The following is a 21,966-nucleotide window of genomic DNA, read 5'->3' as shown; positions in this document are numbered from 1 at the left end:
CGCCCACAGTACTGGCTATATCTAGCCCGGATCCTCATCCGCTCATTGCTCGGCTTTTTGTTCCTCGTCTAAGGATTCCACAGCGCCTTGCGTCAGTAACAGATTCCCCAGCACAACCTCGTCTGGAGCCTCGCCTCGTCAGCTACCCAGCGACCGCTGACAGCAAGACCTTCCTCCATTTTCGAGCCAGCTCAGACGGACTCAAATACTCTCCAGAACACAGGACTACGCGTGTTGAAGCTCAGTGTTCAATCACGCTAATTCAATTAGTTTCTTTGCAGCTTGGAGAACGCTTGTTAAAATGCTTGTGATTTAACCTTTGGAAAAGGTTATATAGACATTTGGACAATAATTACTTTGTCGTGTATTTCTATAGGTTCTGAATCGATCCCCCTATTCCTGACCCTATTCTGGTTAAACTACCTAGCTAGTTAACTAACAGTCAGCCCATGAGGCAAGAAATCCCCCATGATGCAGATACCGTTATCTGACGCAGTCACACTACGGCACAGGAACGTGTTATCTGATTAGGTCATAACGCTTGAGATCTAATTAGACAAGCGACATTCCTCCGGCCCCTGATAAGGCATACGACGTTCTCATAACAAATCAAACCTATGACAACCTGGAAAATCCGTGCGGCCATTGTTTTGATTTCACAGAGAACTTTTGCAAAAGAATGTGCTAACGAGCAAGTCGTATGACATCTTTATTGACGTACCTATGTCCATCCTTACGTCAATCTCGGCACCTTTAAGGTATAAATATTGCCGACCTTGCCCTATGCAAACACACGCGTGGTGACAAGACGGAGCAGCCATACTTGCCGAAGCCGAGAGCTGAAGCAGACCCCGCAGGCAGCAGCCCCGCCTTCCTGACGCGCTGAGAGACGCGCTGCTATCTCAAGCCGAGAGACCCAGCACCGGCGCTTCCGGGTAGCCCTCGCAGGCAGCCTGGAATATCGAGAGCAGAGAAAGAGATACCATTCCTCCTTCATCCTAAATTCCAGGTACAGAACTGAATAACCCCTCCTAGAGAATTCTTTAGTTATTCACTTGGCAAAAACAAACTTAACTTAAACTGTAACTTTCTATTCCCGCCCACGCATTAGACTTAGGTCAGGTACACGGGGTAGGCGTATTTAGAAACACCAGTTGAGTACGTTTAGTCAAATGTATATGTGTATGTAAATATATTTTAATCATTTTAAACATCATATGGCTCAGGAACCATATCAATGTTTTTACAGTATTATTTTATACTATTGCTTTTAATGTATGCACTTTACTTAACTATAAGTATTGCAATAATATCGATCCATTTCTCTTGTACGAGAAAAGAGACTGATCAATAAATAACATCTTTTATTGAACACGCCCGTCTCTTCCTTTTCTCTACATTCTGATGAGACTAAGAATGCACGTACTGACTGAGTAAAATAATTGCCTTGTGCTCACACGACTCTTGAGATTGACTCTTGATTAGGGGAGAGCAAAGTTGTCATGTTCTATGGTTGTCAGAAACTAAATCCCTTCTTGTCTAATCAGGGGAGGTAATTCTTTCCTGAACATTCGAGAAAGTTTCTGAGCTTAGCTGGCAAACCCAAAAATTAAGTCTAGTATCGACAGTAGTAGACCTAGTTAACGTCTGGCCTAGGCCTTTACTGCTGTAGGTACTATTCCAATGCGCAGAGCCTATTGGGAAGATAGGAACTACAATACATGGCGCCCAACGCGTTTGGAAAGGGCGATAAAACTAACGTAAGACATTTAGAGTAACTCAGTCGTGCTTTCTCACTCAGACCCCATTTTCCATTATACTCCAAAGACGTCTGGAGTGGGTGAAAGGTAATATCCTCCAAAACCTCGCAGGAGGGAACTCCTATGTATGGTTCTTGGTATAGTCAACGTTGAAGGATAAAAACATTCCCAAAATATTGTGCATCTAATCTCTGTTTCCATAAGAAACCTGATCTGCAAACAAACATAATACCATCCTGTCTGTAAAATGGCAGAGAGTGATGATGAAAGAGAGGCAATTAGATTAGCTACTGAAATAGCAGATGCTGATGCTACCATGCAAACAGCAGACCCGGATATAATACTCATCCAGGTCGCCAAAAGGAGATCTATAACCTTAAAACTTATAGAAAATGGACTGACACCTAGAGGTGGCACAGTCATATTCGTAATTGAGGCACACGAATATCGGCAGACAGAGGTATACTATACATGGATACATTTTCCAGCAGCAAATGCTGTAACAAAGTACTTCCACTATTACAAAGTAGAGGAACCTCCTGAAACGTACACTCCTTTCGAGGAGGTGGAAGTACCACTCAAATTCCAAGAGCATTTGCTCTTATTTGATGGCGCCCTAAAACATAACAATCACATTACAAGGCTTGGTCCTTTAGGAAGACCAGGAGCAACGTGGCCGGTCCTAGCCGGATACACACCACATCCAGACATCGAAAGAATGCCTGCAGCAGAGCTGTTAATACAGCTAAAACAACTACTAAAAATTCACAGACAATTAGTTCAGTATGTAATGCGGACTTCAACAATTCAGCCAGCGATTAAACTTCCACAGCTGACCCCTCACCAGGGGAACACAAATAAAATTACACCACAGAACATCCAATCCTGCCTAGGTAAAGTTCCAGCTAAACGGGAACAGATACCATTCTGGTTGGCACAGAAAATTACCCAAATAGAGGCGGTGTTTCCTGACACCACCCCATTAGAAAAACACAGGATTCTGACTATATGTCTCCCAATGGGAATCGCACCACACATTGAGGACTGTGACACTTGGGGTACAGTCTTTGCTTCCATCTATACAAAAACGCACGGTGTTCCATCCATTTCGGTGATACCAGATGTGCTAAAACAAATTCAAGATGAATACGGTCCAGAACCAGCTTTAACTCTTGGTATGAAATTACTAAAAGACTTCAAGCAGGTCTCGGCTATATTATTAGCCAACATAAAAGGTGAAGCAGCAAACGTGGCGATCCGCCAGAGGTTAAAAGAGACAGATATAGCAGACCAACCAGCTGAAATTGCCAGAATCATAGAAAAATCCTATGAAGAACTAGGCAGAGATAGTCTAGGTGGAATACCAGTAAAACCGCAACTGACTACAAGTCCAGAAAAAATGTTTTTTAATAATAATAATAATTCACCAAAAAAGAACTGGGATGGGAACAAACAATCCAATCCTAAAGAAAAGAAATTCCAGTCCAGAGGAAGGTCTCCTAGGCGAAGAGAGAAATCTCCAAACCCGAGACAAAGGTCACCCCAGAGTGACCCCTCTGGGAATAGATATAACCTTAGAAATAGGGATAATATTAAAAAACCTGATAGATATCAAGACATTGATACACGTCCCTCTCAATCTTTTCAGAATTCCTCGCAGAAATCGGAAAGAAGAGGACGATCAGAAGAGCACGCCAAGTCCAAAGACAAGGAACCTGCTCAACTGAAAAAGAAATTACAATTTCCAAAAAAGAAGGTAGCCAGTATCAAGGTAGTTAACAATGCCGAGAATACTGAGGACACAACTGAAAAACGGAGAGTGGGCTCAGACAATGCTAGACAGCGCAGCAGAGGTGAGCATAGCTCGCAAAGTCCTTATGAATCATCTGGAGACAGTGGACACGAATGAATACCTTCAAGTGGAAACTGCAGATACCAGAGTTAGCAAGCCCCACAAAATATACGAGATAACATTACGTATAGAGGGAGATAAGACTAGGAAAATAAGGGGACTATTTTGGGATAACCTCTCCAAGGGCTATGACATCCTTCTAGCTGAAAAAGACTGGCCACCAGAGTTTGTCAGGGAGTGCCCTCATGGCGAAGAAGTAATTATGCCTGCCTTCTCGAATCAAATGCCGATTCATAAAAAATATACACTTGCTAGAAAGTGGGCAGTGGCCTTAGCACCTGCTTTATATAAAAATCATGTAGGATGGGATGAGGATTCTCCTCCTCACAAAATCCAGTTAAAATCACAACCAACTGCACAAAGGCAGTACCCAATTAAGCAAGAAGCAAAAAAACAAGTAAATGAAATACTAGATCAGCTAGAATACCAGGGGGTGATTGAAACTTGCACCTCACAAATGAACAATCCTTTGTTTCCGGTCTCCAAACCAGACAATTCATATCGCCTAGTTTTGGATTACCGACACCTTAACACATGTTGCAAAACTTTTGCAGTGCAAAACTCACACAGTGCTGCACTAATGAATAACATAGTGCGCAAAAAATACAAAACTACCTTGGACATCTCCAACGGATTCTTTTGTCAAAACATAGCACCAGAGAGCAGATATTTAACAGCTTTCTCAGTAAATGGCACTCCAAAACAATTCTGTTGGTTAGCCCAGGGGTACAAGAACAGCCCGGGGGTATTCTCAGCGAGAGTAACAGAATTACTACAACTATATGATGATGAAGCATTATCTTATGTCGATGACATTTACTTAACAGATGATGACTTGGAGACTCACTTGAAAAGAGTGAACACCATAATACTTGGTTTCGCTGCAGAGGGTTACAAATTCAACTTCAAAAAGTCCAGAATTGCCCATCTGACGGTCCTATTCTTAGGATATGAGCTATCAAGTGAAGGTAAAAGCCTGGCAGACAATTTCCTAGAGAAATGTGCCGTTATCCAAGCTCCTAAAACACTAAAAAACCTACAGTCAATTTTAGGCTTCCTAAATTTCGGAAGAACATACATTGCAAATTACGCAGAAAGGGTGAAACCCCTTTACGATCTAATTAAACCAGACTTTAAAAGATCCAGTTGGACTCAAACACACACAGAAATTTTGAGATCCTTACAAACAGACATGCTAATTAAGACAAAATTAGAAACCCGTGATAATACACGCAACCTTGTGATCCGAGTCATCCCAGGGAGATGCGGATTCACATACCTGACCTCTAATGAGGGAGAAAAGGTACCAATTGCATTCAAATCACACTTGTACACAAAAGCTGAACAGAGATTCAGCAACAAAGGAAAAATTGTTCAAGCAGTTCAAACCGCAATAGCTAGAGAAAAAGACATAGCTGACGGTAGACATATCACAGTCAGAACAGCTGAATCAGCTTTTGAGGCATTAACAACACCGTGTAATTTACCATCAACAACATTGGATCCAGAATGGATACAATGGGTGAATTCAATCACAACGGACAAAGTATACTACTACTTTGATCCAGAACTAGAAGAATTAAAAAATCTAAAATATGAAAAGACGTATCCTCTGCCAATCGACATTCTGCCTCTACGACATTACGCCTGTGTAATCTATACAGACGGACATGCTCAACCCTCCGTTTGGGGAAAACATGCATACAACCCCACATGTGAGATTACAAAAGAAGTGTGGCGCGGAGGTAAACTAAAACCTCTATTAACAAAATCACACTCAGTAGAAACTAATTCAGAACTACAAACTGAAATAATAGCTTTGAAAATGGCGCTAGATAATGCGGATCGCGAATTCCCGACACTTATAGTGTCAGATTCATATTTCTGCGTCAAAGCATATAACAAGGATTTGCAGACATGGATTCAGAACGGTTACAAAGATGACACAGATGCACCAATAAAGCAGAGACTGCTCTGGGAACAAGTAGCTCTTTTGAAAAAAGAACTACCAAAGACTCACGTGACACACTCACTGAGTCACCAGCGTGATGGCGTTCACGTTGCAGGGAATTCATTGGCTGATGAGGCCGCGAAGGCAGCTGTGCAAACGGCTTCCGTAGCTGCCGTCACCCGGTCAAAAACAAAAATAGACAGCGAAATATTACAAGCTGTCAGCGCTTCAGAAAAGGATTCGATAGAACCACTCCCTAAAGGCTTTCCAGTAAAATACTCATACATAACTGATACAAACAATGTTCCTTTTGCTCGAATCCCTGGAGTGGGGGATAGGGCAATTCCAAACATGGAACATAGGTTAGGACTGATAATAGCGGCACACGAAGGGCTTGCTTCTACCCATGCTGGCGTCTCAGCCACAGTATCATTATTAAAACAGAGATACTGGTGGCCACAAATGAGAAGACAAACAAGGAACTATGTTCTAGCATGTGAAATATGTCAAAAAATGAAAGTATCAACTGTGAGACGTCCAGCACAGACGCCCCTTCTAATCTCGGATAAACCATTAGCCTGTGTTTATCTAGACCACTGCGGTCCCTTACAAAGGGATGGTAACTATAAATATATCTTGGTCGCAGTGGACTCATGCACGAGATTCATATGGATGTGGCCCCAGCGAACGGCTGACGCCAGAACTGTTATAAAAGATTTGCGAGTCTTTATCGGCACATACGCAATTGGCATTCTGCATTCGGACAATGGTCCTGCTTTTAGCTCTCGGGCTTATAAGGAGGCCATGGTCAGCATGGGCGTGCAATTGCGGTACTCTTGTCCATTTCACCCTGAGGGGAACGGAATTGTTGAAAGAAAAAACCGTGACATAAAGCAATCTATAACGGCAAAGGTATTAGGTTCGGGAGCTGGGTGGGTCAAACATCTAATAAGTGTCCAACGTAGTCTAAATAACTTGCCAAGAAATTCTCTGAAGGGATTCAGTCCGTACGAATTATTATTCGGAACTAGGATGTTGATCTCTGACCTTGATAGTCAGACTTCAGTGGTAATAGAAAAAACCTTTGATGTCAAAGACCGTTTGGCTATTTTGCAGGACTTAAACAAAACAAAAAAAGACCTGAGCAACATACAGTTGAAACAACAGCCAACAACCACTGAAGAATCACCACCTGTCCCAGCAAGACCTGTCTGGATTCCAAAAGTCGGGGATCTAGTCAGGGAAAAGATCGCGGTAAAGAAGGAATTTGGGCCTTCTTACAGAAAAGCAGTTCCTGTCTTGTCTGTCAACGGGACAAGATCAGTTGTACTACCGCCACTTGCTGGAAAAAAGGAGAACCGAGTTGTATCCATCGACCTGGTAAAACCACAACATGTGGCCGATAACAAACAGTAGGCCAAGTGGACTCCCAATAAGTAGCAGAACACCAAGGTTTGCTACCAGTACAGAGGTCCTATCAAAGAGGCTCATCACATTCGAAACGCCTACAGAAGAACAACAAGGACTATGCAACAATGCAATAGAACTAAGACCTCTGAAAACCCAAATAAAAACATTTAGCAGAGACACACCAATCTATACTGAAGTACCAAGTGACAATGCAAAAAACAAGAATCCTGAACCAATTGGAACAATTGACAGAACTGCATCTGGTTACTTCATCAACTTCGATGATTCCTCTGAAGGTTTCAGCGAACAAAAGACACAGCCATCATCAAAATCCTTTAAAGACAAAGCTAAGGAACTTTTGAAACAACTGAAAGAAACATATCTGGTTTCTCCATGGATTGAATTTTGGGTGGGTTTTGGTGCATTTATCCTCATACTTTGGCTCATCATGGTATTTACCTTGGGACGCTTCATTGAGGGAAAATATGCTAAAATGGACACAGCAAGTCAGAACATCAACTTGGTCCTCAAACCACACACATCTTCACACGTCGAGAAACGAGAACTTTCTTCAGAACTTTCTTCAGCCAACTTCACAGCAATTCCAATACCTGGTGGGGTAGCCTGGGACAACACTGACTATGAAATTTATGGTCCGGTCGAGATCCTGAAATATCCACACCAAATCAAGATCTCCTTGAGTGACTTTGCAAAACCAAACTCATTTGCTGATGATTGGGACTTTGAAAGTATAAACAATATGATGTCTGACTTAGTAATGTCTGCTAAATTTACAAAACATGATTATTTGCGAGGTTCTACAAATTATGATAGTATGTATTGCTATAACCATTATGGTAACCATTTCTTGCATAAATCTGCACAACCTAGAAATGTTTTAAATTATAATCAATGGGAACATTGTGCTACACCTCCAAAAGGGAGCTCTAGAACCGTTTATGACAAATATTCATATTTTTCAGGTTTTAACATAACTAATGCTGAAACATTTTATTACAAATTGTCAAACAAGACAGGGATGAAAACTATGATAACCAACACGAAATTGATATATTCAGATTCATTCTTTGAAAAAATGAATACTTTTGGATTTGATTATTGGGACAAAAATGTTGATTTGAAAAGTGTTTGGGGTACAAAAGAATGGCAAGTACAGGGTATAGAAGCTTTGTTTAGAGCCTGCATGATCCCAGAACAAATGATATTTTTAAATGACACTGTTCAACAAACCACCTGTCTTGGCTTAGCCAAAATCAAAGATTTAAATAACCTGTCTATTCCAAAGCCAACAATGTTTAGCAATAACTCTGATACAGATGAAGGAATAGACATAAACCATATACTTAACCAAAACAGAACACATCCTGATTGGAAACAATGGTTGATCTGGCCCACAGATACAAATAACTGTCAAGATAGATTCCTGAATAAAACACAGGGTTTCAAAATGACCAGGCCAGACCCTAGATATCCCCAAAGACATCACCCAGGGATAATAACAACCTACAGTGTGGGCAAATTATGCCTTCAATGGCTACAAACTTCCACACTGCCTGAAATTAAGCAACACCTAACTTTACTTACTGATGGTGCTGACTTGCGTGATTTCATACTGGGACCACGCAAACAGCGTCAAAAGCGTTTCATAGCAGCCTCTGTATATGCAGCATACAATGAGGCCTGGAAGGTTACTCAAATTGAAACAGCAGAGAGAATACGTGAAATTGATCGTATTAATTTGGAAAAATCACTTTCTGTAGTGGACAATGGGTTAATGACTCTGTCCTCCAGAATATTTTCATTGGACAGCATTGTGTCTTCAGCAATCGATATATTATCGCAAGACTTACTGTTATTACAACATGGTCAGTCACAATTGCGCTCTATTGTACAGCTTGGCTGGACGTTACAAAATCTGCGTTCAGGCTATGTGCCTTGGCGTTTAATCAACACAACGTCACTATTCCAAATCTTTAGCCTTACTGATAGACAAATCGGTATGGCGCAAAAGGGTGCTGATTATACAATCTTGAGCATTGAAAAACTAGAAAGATTACCAATGACAATGTCAGAACGACCTGTCAGTGAATGGATAATCCACGGAATCATAAATATTCCAATCTCAACCTTCAGGTTTCAATACTGCCAAAAATATATACAGGCTGGCATGTACGAGAAATTGGGAAAGGGGTACCTTAAAACAACTTGGAACCTGCCCTATTCACATGCATGTGTCAGTAACAAAGGACAGAAAGTGTTTCTTAGTGGCAACAATTGTGCTATGTCACTAAGCGGCACGCTTCTGTGTAACGGTATTAGTTTGCACGGAGCCTGTGAAGGGAATTCATACAACCTTTCATGTCACCAGCAAGGCGCACCTGCAACTGAAATAGAACCATTCTTTCAAAGACTCTATAATGGGAGTTACATTCTTATTGTAGACCGCAGATGTTGTAGTCTTATGCCCGGGACTCCTTATCTCGTCACCACGACGGCGAAGGTCAAGTGCTGTGGACGTTCTTTGTTCCCCAGCTCCTTACCAGACAGGGAGGCAAGGGCATGGCCCGGTTTGAAAATTACTTCTATTCGAATAGACACTTTAAGCAGAATGAAAACAGTGCTTCTTCAGACGCCTACAAGGCTCACGTCATCTAAAGAAACGTATGATCTACAAGTCGCAAGGACGACTGCAGAGATACATACATTATTATCAACTAATTCCCCCGTACATTTCGCGGAAATCCTGAGCGAAATCTTAAATATTTCTGATACCACTGGGGTCTCAAAGGTATTTAAGACAGTATTTTCGATGGCATTAACACCATTCAAAGCCATACTGGGTATTTTTCCAGATTTCGTCCATTCGATTTTTGGCCGACTTCCCCTGATCCTGGGACTAATTGCAGGAATCCTATTCCTAGTCCTTATTTTTCGTTATGGCAACCCATGTCACAGATCAAACTCTCGCGACAATGGAAGATACGATCCTAGCCATTGGATACCGGGACCGGATATCAAAAATCCTGGGACTCTCCCGGCTTAGAGACCTAAACATGACTTGGTTTCTATCATTTCGACCAATGTGGCAAAGGTGTGTTTTACCTGTACTAAGGTGTCTGCTATGCGGAGAAGAATGCGTGTTAGACACCTGTCTGACGCTACAATCGGATGCGCCGGTGGATGCAGATACACTGTTGGTTCCTACCAAGGTTCACGCACTGTGCTGCCCTCAAAGGCTGCCAATTCTGATGACGGCATTCCTGGAATCTTCACCACTACGATTGAAGAGTAGTGAAGTTCAAGATGAAAGCAGCATCGAACAGGTACGACCTTCTGTCAGCAATGCTAATCAGAATGTCAATGGAGACAATCATGCGCACGAATGCATGGTTACCCCTATTTCCGACTTAGTGGAACTTTCCCATGAAGCTGTTGACAGTTTTTTCGAAAGCCTGAATGATATGATGTTCTCTCCGGAACAGAAATAGAGACTTTTGAGTAAACTCGCACACGGCGTTCCCTGAATTCGGCCTTCAACCTTTAAAAATAAAGTCACATGAACAATTACAATCCAGTTCACGGACAGCAACTTTTTTCAGCAAGCCCTTAAAATATTTTTCTATATATTTTTTCCCCGGGACACTGATCTTCTGCTTAAAGTAAGAAACTATTCCTAGAGAACTAAGATTTCTATTTTAGATACTTTATATAGACTTTAGCTGCCCGCTGGTATGTTCACAAATATTTTATTATGTGATGAAATGGTCTCGGACTTCCTTTCTGTATAGCTATATTAAGAGCCATTTCATGTGTATTTCTCATATACCAAAAAGCAATAATGCATAACAATGCGTGTTTACTTTTGCATTTAATTCATAGCTTAAGTGCATACAATATATATGACTGCAATTTTTCAGTATATTTGAAAATTTCGAAATGCATTTATGTATTTTGGGGTGGTAAGGTATACACTATACTCTATAGTATGTTGTACTATGTTATACTATGCATAGATTAATAGATATGACCATAGTTAGCGTGGAGTGGGTGTCGTGTATTTCTATAGGTTCTGAATCGATCCCCCTATTCCTGACCCTATTCTGGTTAAACTACCTAGCTAGTTAACTAACAGTCAGCCCATGAGGCAAGAAATCCCCCATGATGCAGATACCGTTATCTGACGCAGTCACACTACGGCACAGGAACGTGTTATCTGATTAGGTCATAACGCTTGAGATCTAATTAGACAAGCGACATTCCTCCAGCCCCTGATAAGGCATACGACGTTCTCATAACAAATCAAACCTATGACAACCTGGAAAATCCGTGCGGCCATTGTTTTGATTTCACAGAGAACTTTTGCAAAAGAATGTGCTAACGAGCAAGTCGTATGACATCTTTATTGACGTACCTATGTCCATCCTTACGTCAATCTCGGCACCTTTAAGGTATAAATATTGCCGACCTTGCCCTATGCAAACACACGCGTGGTGACAAGACGGAGCAGCCATACTTGCCGAAGCCGAGAGCAGAAGCAGACCCCGCAGGCAGCAGCCCCGCCTTCCTGACGCGCTGAGAGACGCGCTGCTATCTCAAGCCGAGAGACCCAGCACCGGCGCTTCCGGGTAGCCCTCGCAGGCAGCCTGGAATATCGAGAGCAGAGAAAGAGATACCATTCCTCATTCATCCTAAATTCCAGGTACAGAACTGAATAACCCCTCCTAGAGAATTCTTTAGTTATTCACTTGGCAAAAACAAACTTAACTTAAACTGTAACTTTCTATTCCCGCCCACGCATTAGACTTAGGTCAGGTACACGGGGTAGGCGTATTTAGAAACACCAGTTGAGTACGTTTAGTCAAATGTATATGTGTATGTAAATATATTTTAATCATTTTAAACATCATATGGCTCAGAAACCATATCAATGTTTTTACAGTATTATTTTATACTATTGCTTTTAATGTATGCACTTTACTTAACTATAAGTATTGCAATAATATCGATCCATTTCTCTTGTACGAGAAAAGAGACTGATCAATAAATAACATCTTTTATTGAACACGCCCGTCTCTTCCTTTTCTCTACATTCTGATGAGACTAAGAATGCACGTACTGACTGAGTAAAATAATTGCCTTGTGCTCACACGACTCTTGAGATTGACTCTTGATTAGGGGAGAGCAAAGTTGTCATGTTCTATGGTTGTCAGAAACTAAATCCCTTCTTGTCTAATCAGGGGAGGTAATTCTTTCCTGAACATTCGAGAAAGTTTCTAGCGAACTCTGAGCTTAGCTGGCAAACCCAAAAATTAAGTCTAGTATCGACAGTAGTAGACCTAGTTAACGTCTGGCCTAGGCCTTTACTGCTGTAGGTACTATTCCAATGCGCAGAGCCTATTGGGAAGATAGGAACTACACTACAACTTGTTTAATCTTTGTTTTGAAAACAATCTAACATTTGGCGCTTCCGCTTTTGGCTAGTTGCTAATGTTCGTGTTTGGGCAGTAAATGAGCAATATTTGTTCCTGTCATTTTGAAAATACCTAACGTTTGGTACACGTGTATTTGGCAGCGTGCAAATATTATATCTTGTATTGTGTGACTACATGACGTTTTGAGGCATATGTCTTTTAGGTGATTTCAAACACAATAAGGTGAGCGTCTGAGATACTACAACAAATTCTAAGTGAATTCCCATGATATAGAATACATGGTCTAATACAATTCCTGTTTTATGTTTATAGACAACAATATGTCCATACCCTCATGTTTTTATAGAGACAGATTGTTTGAAGCATCATCACACCAAGAAAGGTAATTTGAATGTTAGATAAGCGTGTGGCGTTGCATTTAGCGCTAGGGGATTTGAAGGCATTCTATGCTTATTCGCTTCTGTGTATTTTTTCGGAACGCATGAGTGGTTTGCCGTATCGACATTATACAACCTGGCTGGCCCAGAGGGTACACCCACTTCTTGGTGATGCACACGAAATAGCAGTCTCTCTCTCTTCTTTGTCTCTCTTCCCAAATCCCCTTCCCTCTTTGGGCACCTGCCAGCATTTCTGTTTTGGTCAGCAGCACTGAGAGGTGTTCAGGGGGAGTTGAGGGCCTAGCATCTTTCCCGCAGACGGCCTTGGTTTTCAGGTGAGTGGTTGGACTCACACCTTACAGAAGAATCTAACACTTTGGGGTCGATTCCGATCTCGCTTTGAAGGCCTACGAATCGGATTTGGCTTTAACGGATCCGATTCGTAGCCCTTTTTCCCAACGATTTGTACACTGGTCTGAACAACCGCGTCGAGCAAATCTTCTCCCAACCCAATCCAGTCCATATGACTCATATGTAGACGCTTTGTACAGCTCGATGGACTCTGTTTTCGAGCAAGCAAGTACGATGCACAATTTGGACAGCCTTCACGATTCGGTATGTCTGGATAGAAAAAGCTTCCGGAATCGTTCTTTTGGGGCCTGTAGCAGGTCCACCATCACCTGGAGCCCTCCGATTCAGACCCATGGGTCACCCTTCCCATGCATGCACAGTGTGGTGGGCACCATGCCCGCCTCAGGGTGTATGCTTTTCCCCACCCACCTCTTTTTGCTATGGGAGCCCGTGCAAGCGCCTAGTATAAAGGCTTCCATAGAGTTGAATGAGTGTCCGAGCAAACTCAGTCCATAAGCATAAGAATGCATCATACGCACTCGTTCGGACTCCAGTTGCACAAATCGCTCGTAAAGCCCTACCGATCCAAGTCGTTCAGAGGGCTTTACTAGCGAGATCGGAATCGGATGCTTTGTATTTCATAATTTCAGTAACTGCTCCCACCATCTCATTCCCCATGGACACATTTTACTGAGTATGTGTAGTGTGCATATTGTCATATTATAATGCATGTAATGCACCAATCAGTTGCACATTTCACATCTTTTTGCAATTTACATATGCATGGGGAAAAATGACGTTGAGATTCACGCCTTTATTTGATTTCTTAACAAGGGAAATACCATGACATGAGTGTCAGTATATGACTATGAGCACCCAAACCCCACTCCTTCCTGCTTTTGGCTAGGATAGTGACAATAACTGCAAGAGAGGAAGACAGCCGGCGCCTTGGTCATTTGAATGATAAGCTATTGCCCAGGCCTGATTCTGCATGATGCTGCAGCAGTAACACAGGAAGAAGGGATGAGCTGCGACCATCTAATGAGCCCCAATCAGGGCAAAACTGATGTTGGGATGATTTTGTTCTGTTTCAGAGAGAACCTGGCTGGCAGTTCGGGCTGACCTTTTCCTATTTGAGCAAGTTCAAGACTAATTGGAATATTGCTGGCTCTAATCTGAGGTGGCATGATGGGCAAAAGAGCGTAGAGTTGGAATGCTATGCCCAGTGATTCCCAGTGATTAGACGTATTCCAAGCATTTCCCCATCACCTTTTGTTTTTTTTGAGGCAAAGCCATTGAATCATGGGTGAGTAAACCTTTGGCAGATGTTGAGACCATGAGATCAGACCAAAGATGTAAGTAATCTGCAAGGACAGAAGATAGTCTCCTCATTGTCGCAGTGCAGCAGCGGGGGCACCAATGTTGCCCCCTTTGGAAGCATTTTACAGATATTCTGTGGAAAGGGACGGCCACGGCGCTGTTATGCACGCATCTATTTGCAATTACAGCCACAATTAAATTCATAAAAGAGAAGGGAAGGTGTGCACTTACTAAAATAACTTTCTGACCTTTATGTGATCACAGGTCAAGAGTGGGAGGCGACCTTCGGGACTGGGAAAATAATTGAGTATAATCGATCCCCTTCCTCCACCAGGTCCTGGATTCATGCCAAGAAGGACAGTACATTGTATGTGCTCCTCTGTAACAGCCTCCGTCGCTCTGAACTCAGTGCACGACTTTGGTACACCACTAAAATGCATGTATGTTGTGTGTCAACTTTCATGGTCTTCCTGCCTCTGATGGGAATTAAGTAGCACTGCCTGCTTCTACAGGCCAGAGGATAAACAGAAAATAAACAAGGTAACTGAAATAAGTTTGAAAAAAACACATGTACAAAGAAAGCAGTGCTCTTTATCCTGTTTGTTCAGATATGTCACATAGGGGTGGGTTTATTTTTACTGTCCCATTATTAAGGTGTTTTTTTTCTGAAATGGAGTTTTGAACACTAAAGTTGTCTGTTTCTGTGTGGACTAACCCTCAACAATCACGATATGTGAGCAGGAAGATTAATGAAGTAGTAATATCTTCTATAAAGTAGTCGGTGACATGAAAACAGGTGATGGGAAAACAGTAGGAGAGAGACAGAGAGACAGACAAACTGATGTGTGGTGGGAACGGAATACAAGAAAAAGCGCGACAGGAGGAGTAAACTACAGGAACAAGGAAAACAGAGCTGTGCATAAGGTCAGAGCGATCAAAGGAAAAGTACAGAAAAGAGACCGAGACTGGAGAAACATGGGATACTGCAGGGAACATATGAGAGAATGCACAGACTACAATACCGATGCGAGGAGATTACAGGGATAGTCGAGCGAGGAGAAAGAAGCATTACAGTAACAGATGTGATGAAAGACAATAAGGCTGCAGACACAAGTTAGAAGTTCATAAGGAGACAGATCTGAGGAAAGATTGTGGGGCATGTTATGACGAGAGAGGGACTAGAGACAGAGGGGTAAGGAGAACTAAACTGCATGGTTATCAGAAATCGGGAACCTGTAGTGCAGGTGAACGGTTAGAAAAACTATTTTTTAAAGTTTAAAGTTTATTGAAGAAGTAATTGTAACAAATAAAGTTATAAGCATCATATCAGAGAAATCACAATGCAAGATTATTATAAATATGAAACAAAATAAAGCGTATCAATGAAGAAAGAAAAAGGAAAAAGAAGGAGGTGGGGGACGGAAGTCTAATACAATATTATGTTTAAAAAAACAGTAAGAGTAAAAGAGAAAAATAATTTTGGGATAGCTGATAGCTGATGGGAAAGAAGTCAGTTGCACAAGCACTTCTGGGGAGCAGATGTGATCAGTGACTGATCCTGCTGTTATGAAGAGTTTGACAATGAGATATCTCAGAGTCCTCCGCTGACTAAGGACTCTATGACCATTTTAGAGAGATCTCCATCTGTCTTTGCACCTCCTCAAGTGAAGATCTCTATACTATTCTCAGGTCTCTTACCTCACTCAGTAAAAACTCTCCTTCACTGACTGAATTATTTGCCCTAACCTTATAAATGAGCTGGCATATGACGATTCCACCTAGTCTATATTGACCTCTATTGACCTCACTGCTGACTGAAATGTCTGCCTCACACAGCATCCTGTCATGGCGCCCCTTCCTAGCCCTATGTATTGACAGTTTTACGCTCTTATTTCAACTATATCGAATGTGCACCCTTCATGTAAACCTCTCCTGATGTTCCTCACAGTTTCTCTCATCTTCAAAAAATGTCTAGGTCCGCCACACCGTTAAGTTACGCAGACGCTGGGGAAAGCTCGGCTACCTGCACTCATGTTTATGAACAAAAAGAGAGGTAGGGTTTTAAGAGACACTCCTATACCCCAATTCAAAGATAAATAACATCAAAGGAGTGGCTGTAAATTCTGGCAAAAAAAACATACAAAACTAGTGTCTTTAACCAAAAAAATAGAAAAAAGAAAGTGACAGAAGTGTGCCGAAAAACCATAAAGGTTTTTTAAGAAAACCATAAAGGTTTTTAAGAAAACCCTCACTCACCCCTAGTCGGTGACATACTTCATCATCGCGTTCCACTGGGCGGACCGAATGCCTACCCAGTATGCTACAACACCTGCAATTGCAGGGGAGCTGGTTTTACGTGAATGATAATGAATACGTGATATGTGATATGTGTGGTTAAAACAGAATATGCTGTAGTCAAAATTGAATTTTAATAAAGACACAGCACACTCTCATTAAAAACAATTCTGGACAAGCATTTGGCCATTAATTTGAGCCAACCGTGTCCAAATAGTGATCAAAGGGTCGACATGTTTCTGCTCAGAGAAGCCAAGTCGGCTGAGCTTTCATCAGGACCACGGAATAGTGTAAAACAAAGACCCTACTGGGCAGTGTACGCACACTAAGGCGTACCCTAACCACAGTGGTGAAAGTGCAAGTAATGTGAATATTAAAAGAAACTCACAATTTTGTCCCGGACTCCCCTGGTATTTCCAGGTGTCCGGACCTGTGGAGAAAAAGAAAAAACAGAACACAGACAGAACAACAGAGGAAAACACAAACACCCATTGTCATACTGGACTTTACTGAATTCTATTATCAGCCCAGTTCTTGATCTGTCACATTTAAAAACACCAAATGGTGACCAAATATATTCCCATCTCAAATCAGCATGAAAAGTTTTTTTTGCCACAACATTTACTAGTTTTAAATTGTAGCCCAAAAGGGGAATCTTAGTAGTCCCTTGTCAGATACCTATTTACTGAGTGTCTACCGCATTTTTGGAATAGACTATTACTGAAGTGATTTTCAAAATTAATAATACTAATGTGCAGTCAAAAGACTCAAGTGATTACCAGTGAGTCCCATGAAACATTTTATAAAAAGCGGGGCATGTTCGTGTGGCCCAGAGAGAGAGAGAGAGAGGGAGAAAGGTAGATCACAAAAGAAATTATGTGAAAGCAAGTCGCTCTTCACTTCGTGGGACCGGTGGAGGGGGTTACTTCACGTTGGAGATACTGCGAGAGAAGAAGGAAAGAAAAAGGCGATCAAACAGTCTCGGCGTAGTATAAACATCGCCGTACATACACAAAACCGCCTCTTACTTACTTCGCTCCAACGGCTCCCCACCTGCAACCTAGTTTACTCGCAACCAACGCCCGAATGTTAGGGATGTGTTTGCGTTAACGGTTAATGAAACGTTACGCTTCACTTGCGCCATGACGTCATGGGGACCCACCCTATTAACCTTCACAGGTCCAAACCCCCGGTCATGCCGTGCATGTTTTCAAAAAGCGTAACGAGATAGATGATCTCTTCGATGCAAAATATTTTTTAGCAGCTGATCGAGTCTCACCTTGCTCACGCCTTTGTTACGTTTCCCGAAACAGGCAAAAGGCAAAGACGCCTTGGTCAGGATATGGTTGGTGCCTTTAGAACTGGCATTGACTCCCCGAAACACATGTACCATAGGTACCATCATGCACCTGTGGCCAGTCCTTATTGTAACAAGGGACGAAACACATGTACTATATGTACCATCATGCACCTGTGGCCTGTCCTTATTGTAACAAGGGATGGAACTAATAAAGTTTTTGATCCTGTTGCTACTTCAGTCCATAGCATTACGTAAACACTTTTTTACACGCCCCCTCTTTTACCCGTACTGTGTGTTTGGGGAAAAGGCGTCTTTGCCTTTCGCCTGTTTCTGGAAACGTAACAAAGGCGTGAGCAAAGAAAAAACTGCATGGTTATCCGAAATCAGGAACCTGTAGTGCAGGTGAACGGTTAGAAAAACTATTTTTTTAAGTTTATTGAAGAAGTAATTGTAACAAATAAAGTAATAAGCATCATATCAGAGAAATCACAATGCAAGATTATTATAAATATGAAACAAAATAAAGCATATCAATGAAGAAAGAAAAAGGAAAAAGAGGGAGGTGGGCGGACGGAAGTCTAATACAATATTATGTTTAAAAAAACAGTAAGAGTAAAAGAGAAAAATAATTTTGGGATAGCTGATGGGAAAGAAGTCAGTTGCACAAGCACTTCTGGGGAGCAGATGTGATCAGTGACTGATCCTGCTGTTATGAAGAGTTTGACAATGAGATATCTCAGAGTCCTCCGCTGACTAAAGACTCTATGACCATTTTAGAGAGATCTCCATCTGTCTTTGCCCCTCCTCAAGTGAAGATCTCTATACTATTCTCAGGTCTCCTACCTCACTCAGTAAAAACTCTCCTTCACTGACTGAATTATTTGCCCTAACCTTATAAATGAGCTGGCATATGACGATTCCTCCTAGACTATATTGACCTCTATTGACCTCACTGCTGACTGAAATGTCTGCCTCACACAGCCTCCTGTCATGGCGCCCCTTCCTAGCCCTATGTATTGACAGTTTTACGCTCTTATTTCAACTATATTGATTGTGCATCCTTCATGTAAACCTCTCCTGATGTTCCTCACAGTTTCTCTCATCTTCAAAAATGTCTAGGTTCGCCACACCGTTAAGTTACGCAGACGCTGGGGAAAGCTCGGCTACCTGCACCCATGTTTATGAACAACAAGAGAGGTAGGGTTTTAAGAGACACTCCTATACCCCAATTCAAAGATAAATACCATCAAAGGAGTGGATGTAAATTCTGACAAAAAACACATACAAAACTAGTGTCTTTAACCAAAAAAATAGAAAAAAGAAAGTGACAGAAGTGTGCCGAAAGGTTTTTAAGAAAACCCTCACTCACCCCTAGTGGGTGACATGCTTCATCATCGGGTTCCACTGGGTGGGCCAAATGCCTACCCAGTGTGCTACAACACCTGCAATTGCAGTGGAGCTGGTTTTAAGTGAATGATAGTGAATACGTGATATGCGATATGTGTGGTTAAAACAGAATATGCTGTAGTCAAAATTGAATTTTAATAAAGACACAGCACACTCTCATTAAAAACAATTCTGGACAAGCATTTGGCCATTAATTTGAGCCAACCGTGTCCAAATAGTGATCAAAGGGTCGACATGTTTCTGCTCAGAGAAGTCAAGTCGGCTGAGCTTTCATCAGGAACACGGAGTAGTGTAAAACAAAGACCCCACTGGGCGGTGTACGCACGCTAAGGCGTACCCTAACCACAGTGGTGAAAGTGCAAGTAATGTGAATTTTAAAAGAAACTCACAATTTTGTCCTGGACTCCCCTGGTATTTCCAGGTGTCCGGACCTGTGGAGAAAAAGATAAAACGGAACACACAGACAGAACAACAGAGGAAAACACATACACCCATTGTCATACTGGACTTTACTGAATTCTATTATCAGCCCAGTTCTTGATCTGTCACATTTAAAGACACCAAATGGTGACCAAATATATTCCCTGCTCAAATCAGCATGAAAAGTTTTTTTGCCACAACATTTACTAGTTTTAAATTGTAGCCCAAAAGGGCAATCTTAGTAGTCCCTTGTCAGATACCTATTTACTGAGTGTCTACCGCATTTTGGGCGTAGACTATTACTGAAGTGATTTTCAAAATTAAAAATACTAATGTGCAGTCAAAAGACTCAAGTGATTACCAGTGAGTCCCATGAAATATTTGATAACAAGCCGGGCATGTTCGTGTGGCCCAGAGAGAGAGAGAGAAGGAGAAAGGTAGATCACAAAAGAAATTAGGTGAAAGCAAGTCGCTCTTCACTTCGTGGGACCGGTGGAGGGGGTTACTTCACGTTGGAGATACTGCGAGAGAAGAAAGAAAGAAAAAGGCGATCAAACAGTCTCGGCGTAGTGTAAACATCGCCGTACATACACAAAACTGCCTCTTACTTACTTCGCTCCAAACGGCTCCCCACCTGCAACCTAGTTTACTCGCAGCCACCAACCGAATGTTAGGGATGTGCTTGCGTTAACGGTTAATGAAACGTTACGCTTCACTGGCGCCATGACGTCATGGGGACCCGCCCTATTAACCTTCACAGGTCCAAACCCCCCGGTCATGCCCTGCATGTTTTCAAAAAGCGTAACGAGATAGATGATCTCTTCGATGCAAAATATTTTTTAGCAGCTGATCGAGTCTCACCTTGCTCACGCCTTTGTTACGTTTCCCGAAACAGGCAGGTTTTGTGTATGTACGGCAATGTTTACACTACGCCGAGACTGTTTGATCGCCTTTTTCTTTCTTTCTTCTCTCGCAGTATCTCCAACGTGAAGTAACCCCCTCCACCGGTCCCACGAAGTGAAGAGCGACTTGCTTTCATGTAATTTCTTTTGTGATCTACCTTTCTCCTTCTCTCTCTCTCTCTGGGCCACACGAACAAACCCGGCTTTTTATAAAATGTTTCATGGGACTCACTGGTAATCACTTGAGTCTTTTGACTGCACATTAGTATTATTAATTTTGAAAATCACTTCAGTATTAGTCTACGCCAAAAATGCGGTAGACACTCAGTAAATAGGTATCTGACAAGGGACTACTAAGATTCCCCTTTTGGGCTACAATTTAAAACTAGTAAATGTTGTGGCAAAAAAACTTTTCATGCTGATTCGAGCAGGGAATATATTTGGTCACCATTTGGTGTTTTTAAATGTGACAGATCAAGAACTGGGCTGATAATAGAATTCAGTAAAGTCCAGTATGACAATGGGTGTACGTGTTTTCATCTGTTGTTCTGTCTGTGTGTTCAGTTTTTTCTTTTTCTCCACAGGTCCGGACACCTGGAAATACCAGGGGAGTCCGGGACAAAATTGTGAGTTTCTTTTAAAATTCACATTACTTGCACTTTTACCACTGTGGTTAGGGTACGCCTTAGCGTCCGTACACCGCCCAGAGGGGTTTTTGTTTTACACTACTCCGTGGTCCTGATGAAAGCTCAGCTGATTTGGCTTCTCACAGCAGAAACATGTCGACCCTTTGATCACTATTTGGACACGGTTGGCTCAAATTAATGGCCAAATGCTTGTCCAGAATTGTTTTTAATGAGAGTGTGCTGTGTCTTTATTAAAATTCAATTTTGACTACAGCATATTCTGTTTTAACCACACATATCACGTATTCACTATCATTCACGTAAAACCAGCTCAACAGGTGTTGTAGCACACTGGGTAGGCATTCGGCCCGCCCAGTGGAACCCGATGATGAAGCATGGCACCCACTAGGATTGAGTGAGGGTTTTCTGAAAAACCTTTATGGTTTTCTTAAAAAACCTTTATGGTTTTTCGGCACACTTCT

Source organism: Lissotriton helveticus, chromosome 2_1, assembly GCF_964261635.1.
Source record: "Lissotriton helveticus chromosome 2_1, aLisHel1.1, whole genome shotgun sequence".
Taxonomy (NCBI): domain Eukaryota; kingdom Metazoa; phylum Chordata; class Amphibia; order Caudata; family Salamandridae; genus Lissotriton; species Lissotriton helveticus.
This window is presented reverse-complemented; position numbering follows the sequence as displayed.